Consider the following 6,138-nt stretch of genomic DNA (forward strand, 5'->3'; position numbering starts at 1 on the left):
ATGAGAGAGCTTGGTTTTAAGCAAAAATGGTATGTTTTGTTTTGCGACAACTGAAGTGTTATTCATCTTGTGAAGAATTCTACATTCCATTCGAGATGTAAACATATTGATGTAAGGTATCATTTGATAAGGGATACTCTTTCCGATAGTAGCCTGTTTAAACTTGAGAAAATCCATACAGATGACAATTGCTCAGATATGTTGACAAAAGGCTTTAGTAAGGGAGAAAATTAAAGTTTGTCGCACTATCACTGGTATGGTCCATTTCCCCAAATAGTCAGGAAAGTGGGAGATTTGTTGGGCTTGGGTTTCCCTCATGTGGAGGATGGCCAAAAAAAAAAATGAAAAAAAAAAAAGAAGCAGCTTGTGTTTGTTGACTTTTGAGTGGGTGAATAGTGAGAATTTAGGGTACTGTTCACATAAATATAAATCTGCAGAAGTGAGAGAGAGGTAGCTGCACTAGGTTATTCTAGCGACAATCCAACTGTGAATCTTGCTCCGTTTTTGTTCAAATTTCAAAGCGTTCTTGTTGACAAGAAGATTTTCACATCCAACTATCAGTTTCGTGATAGCCGTTATTTTTGTAGAGTTTTACCTCTAGAAAGACAGTCAAATCAAAGAGTTTAAGTTGCAGAATTTTGGTCCGTCTATCCTTCTTCAACCTGATGATCAGAAGGTCATCTCTAGTCTGATCTAACTAAGTTTTGGTCAAAACGTAGAGGACATTTGGTTCTTCAATCTGGACGGTTGGTTTTTTATTTTAATGTTTGAGTATGGAGTTATACAGACTGCAATTTTGGTGCTTTGCTGGCATATTTACTCAAGGTTTTGCTTCTCACAAATTCATTCAAGTAGGAAATATTTTGTTACTGCATTATTTCCTTTCGCAGTCACTGTGTCTGTCTTCATGCCATCGTCGCTTCACCGTCGTTCCTTTATTTTGACCAAAAGATGAAGAAGATGAAGATGGGAGGAGGGGAGATGAGAAGAAGATGGGAGTAGGGTTTTGTTTTACAGAGGAGATAAGGTGACCTAATTACCCTTGACAATTTTTTAATTTATCATCTTATCTTTCTTTTGTTAAACTTAACTGACAAATATTAACGAAAAGTGGGTAATTGTCTTTGAGTAATGCTATGTGCACTAACCAATTTGTACTAATCCAAGTACTAACAGTTGAAATTTAAAAAAAAAAAATTTAGTTTTTTGGGGGAACTGACGTGACAATAAGAGAGGTCTGCCACGTTAGTTAGTACTTGGGTTGTATGGTTTTTTGTTAGTGCACATAGCATTATTTATTGTCCTTTTGAAACTTTTAGGGTAGTAAATTTTCTTTAGGGCAAACTTTGGGTGGGAGGATGTCATTGGGCCTTTTTGTAATAACTTTATATGTCAAATCGAGGTGTATATCGAGTTTATAAGATAGCATTATTTACAAATTTACCCCTCATAAACATGTGAAATTACAAGTTTCCATTATACTACGTCACTTTTTTGGGAAAAAAGTTTACCAAATAAAGCATACATACGCCAATTTTACTCAAACTTCTTACTTGCAAAATACTTTTGGCTTGATAATATTTAAGCTGATTCCTAAATTGTAGCATAAGAATTGCCTTCTTCTAAATTTCATCAATTTTAAAGCTCTTTTCACCCATGATCAAAGGGTTGTGGTTATAATACAACAACGTAAAAATGTATATTAAAAATTTTACATTCTCGAGTTGCAAGTTTTATTTCATAAATTTACAAGTTTCACGTTAGCTTATTGTTAGAGTGTTGTACCAAAGCAAAACCCAAAATTAAGGGATGTTTTTCTGAGCTTACGAAAATTAGCAAGTGCTTATAAGCATTTGAAATTTTAAGCAATTACGTGTTTGATTAAAGTACTTATAAGTGACTGATAAGTAGTTGACGTGTTTGGTAAAATGTGGCTTATAAGTACATTTTATTATAAAATGACTAAAAATGGTATTACATTAAACAAAGATATAATATGGAATTTTAAAATTAAACAAGGATAATGTGGTAATATCATGTGGTCAAACTAAAAAAAAAATAGTACCTCTCCCCCCCCTCCCCAAAAAAAAAAGTACCTCCCCCCAACTTTTTTTTTTTTTTTTTTTATAAACTTAACTTATAAGCTCAAAAAAATTATAAATAAAATGTCAACTTAATTTTAGAGCTTATAAACTAGTTTGACCAACTTATGAGCTTAAACAAAACACCCCATTATAGTGACAGCTTTCTGACTTCTTGATCACCAGAGAGTAGAGTTCGGAGCTGGCTTAATGAGGTATTTGATCAAAGTGGCAGGCCATTTGTGAGCTATAAAACTGTGCAAGATTGTAAGCTTCAAATACTAACTGGACTAGCTGCCTGCAATCTGATAACTTCTAAGCTATTGAGCTGATATATTGAAGATATGACAATTTGTGGTGCAGAAACAACAGAGAATTTTGCACATCATGGATGGAAGAAGGAAAAACCCGACGCTACTAGCGTTTGACCCGATGTGTGCTTATATTCATGGATTTCTGAACTATCCCAGATGGCTGCTATAGAATAATGCTCAATAAAGACATATTTTTCAGTCAAGCAAGTGGTAATTGAGGACTTTGGAATTCATTGTAAGCCGTAATTAAACTTCAGAGACAGGGCAATTTGTAAAGCAACAGAGAATCTGGTGGATTCATGGATGCAAGAACTTGATGCTACTCGCGTTCGCCTCGATTTCTGCAGGCTGCTCCCAGGGTTAGAGACTTGAGTTTAGCTCAATAAATAGAGTTTTGGTTTCAGCTAGTGATATTTATATTTTCATACAAAAGAAATGGAGTACGTACTCTGAAAGAAACCAACAAATGAGAAACTTTCATATACTTTCTTCCTTTGAATAATTAATAAACTTGCATGTGAAATCAGTTACGATTCTGTACCGTATAAAGTGAAAAAAAGAGCTCACACAAGAAGCATATATATAAACTAAATTGGATGAACTGTGTTGCACATTCCAGGATTTCTTACACGCCAACGAGGTTGAATTGGCTCAGCGGCAATCCCTCTTCCTACCATTCTGTACCGCCATGCATTCAAACGATCTGTCGCCTCTGCTCTCATTTTTGTTTCCTGACCACAATGCTTCAGCCATTGCAGAAGACCTTGGCCAAAGCCTTGCATCCAGCACTGCTGGATCTGCCTGCTCTGACCACAGTGCCACTTCTCCTCCCCGCATTAGCTTCGCTTCCTCCTCACTCAACCCATGTGTTACATAGTAATTATATATTGTTTGCCAAGTTTTAAAGGGTCCACAACATGATCCCTCGTTGCCTTGGTCACTACCTGGAGGCTGATTATACTGGCTGTTGTTCCCAACAAAGTCACCGTGACCACAATCCAGTTAATAGAACTCTGCGGATGAAACAATGACTCTATAACCAGCATCAATGAGCTTTTTTGTGTTGTTCGGGCCATTTTCCCATGTTTGTAAAATTGTAATGTTCAGGTGGAAGACATGAGGTGTTCAACTTGATTAAGTCATCCAAGATAACATCTTCCCAATAGACCACCGTGCGATTGAGGGACACAATGAATGGGAAGGTCGAGTTGACAAATTTTTCGAGGGCTTGACTGAGCATTTCACCATTCAAAAGGAAGGATTGGATGGTGGGATCAGCTTTCCAGCAACCGGGAACAATCTATCAGCTCCACCATGGTAGAATGGTTCTGGAAATAGCTTGACTACATCAGCAATTACATTTTTCAGAACTTCATAAGTCTTCGGATTCAACTGGTTCTGCTGCAAGCCTGTAGAGCCAATCACTTCCTGCTGGCCACCAAAACATGTTTGCACGTGTAACAATTTCTGGGTAAGCTCCTGTGTGGCCTGAAATTACAGACCAATTCCATTGTCATTTCATCAAACACTTATACCAATACAAAATTCTCATATCAAAACAATTTTGCAATCATTTCATTGATACCTGTGTCAACGCTCATAGTCCAGTAACATTATCAGATTAGTTATAACATGAAAATCATCATATAAATTAATTAAACAAGTCATATTTCATTATGAATTCAACATGAAACAACACTAGGGCTACCAAAACCCAGCAGTAAAGAAATGCTACAAAATTAGAAACCATCAAATCACATTAGTTATGGAACATTAAACATCAAACTGGTAATGAAACAAATCTGACTTATAATTGTTACTGATCAGATTACTTATAACATGAAAATTCTCATATTCAGAATGACTCCGCAATTATTTCATCTATACTCGTGTCAACGCTCCTAGTTCAATAATGTTATCACATCAGTTATAACATGAAAGTTGTCATATTTCCCTACTAATTAAACATGAAAACACACAAGGTTTACCAAAAGCCCATAGTAATGCAACATTAAACATTAAACTGATGATAAAATACGAATAATATCGAATATGACTTGAATATTGATAGTCCGATAACGTTATTAGATCAGCTATAACATAATCAATCAACAAGTCATATCTAGCTACGAATTTAACAAGAAAAAACACAAGGGTTACCAAAACCGAGCAGTAACGCAACATTGAACATTAAACTGGTAACAAAACACGAATAATATCAAATATGACTTAAAAGTTGCTAGTCTGATAATGCTATCAGATTAGTTATAATATGAAAATTGTCATATCAATCAATCAGACAAGTCATATTTCCAAATTTAACATGAAAAAACACAAGGGTTACCGAAGACCACCAGTACTGCAACATTAAACATCAAACTTGCAACGAAAACACCAATAATATCAAATCTAACTCATAATTGTTACTGATCCAACAACATTATTGTTGTATCAAGCTCATAAAAGAAGCTCACCTGGGGAGTCAATTTCTGGGACAACCCTGACACCATGAGACAAGCCAAATTCAACAATCTCCTTCACATCATCAGGAGTATACATAATTTCAGAATCATAAGCACCCTTGGCAGAAAGTTCAAGCTCAGAAGGAATCACCAAAGGGAATGAATGTGAGTCAATGATATCACCATTTCATTTAAATTTTATCAGGTTTGAACTCTCTGTGGTCTCTAGATCTATCTGATTGTCAAATCACAAATTTACCTGACAATCTCGGCCAATAATCCACTCTAAGAACATTATCTCTTGGTGGAAACAATTTTGAGTTCATACAATCAAGCATCAAAGAGCTTTCTAATGTGGATAAGTTGGACGTAAGCTATTGCCAGGGTCTTCAATCCTTGCCAGAGCTTCCAAGGCTTTATATACTGGAAGCCAAGAACTGCACATCAGTAGAGGCATTACATGTACCTCTATTGAGGGGAGCATCAATCAACTCTACCAATTGTTCCAAACTGGATTGGAATGTGCTCAAAGCCGATGTGGAAAATGCTCTGAAATTATATACTAAGGTCTATTGATCTTTCAATATACTTTTCTAATATTAAAACTTAAAAAATAAATTCTATCTCAATATACTTTTCTAATTTTAAAATATAACCAAATATAAATTCTGTAGATTAATATTTCTATGAATATAAAAATACTATTAAAAGAATGGTTTTTTATCACTGGATAACTTTCCAATAGTTGTTCTTCATGCATTTGTAGTTATTTTATACATTCAGATTTCTTAGAGGAGTAAGGCTTATTCTATTGCCTTTTCTGGGTGCCATTCTTCTTTCATTATTTAATAAATTTCTCTTCATTCCATCGAGATTTACCAAAAGAAAAGAAAATGTTAGTAGAATTGTTTTTCATAATTCATAACTAAAAACATTATTTTAAAATTAATAACTAAAAACATTATTATTATAACTAAAATATGGTGACAATAAAATTATTATTGTTATAATTATAACAAATATGGTAAGAAAATGGTCTTTGATTTGGATAATGTTATTTTATTTAATTAATTATATTCTAATTGAACGGCTATTAGGGACATTAAGCATATAATAATCAAATGTCGAATCTTGGTTTTGCCTACAACCAACAACAACCATTTTCTAAAACAACGCCATCGACTCCATAATCTTTCTCTCTACACACAGACCTTTAATCAAACAAGTAAATGTCGCAGCATCTGGGCTAAAACCCAACTTCAAAATCCCCCAAAAACCGCA

At 34.6% G+C, this 6,138-nt stretch overlaps 1 pseudogene; it reads right to left on the bottom strand.

Moving 5' to 3' along the window:
* Nucleotides 1-2,888: 2,888 nt before the first annotated feature.
* Nucleotides 2,889-5,044, bottom strand: LOC116129407 (annotated as a pseudogene).
* Between the last annotated feature and the right edge of the window lie 1,094 nt (nt 5,045-6,138).

The sequence above is a fragment of the Pistacia vera genome, unplaced genomic scaffold (assembly GCF_008641045.1).
Source record: "Pistacia vera cultivar Batoury unplaced genomic scaffold, PisVer_v2 Contig211, whole genome shotgun sequence".
Taxonomy (NCBI): Eukaryota; Viridiplantae; Streptophyta; class Magnoliopsida; order Sapindales; family Anacardiaceae; genus Pistacia; species Pistacia vera.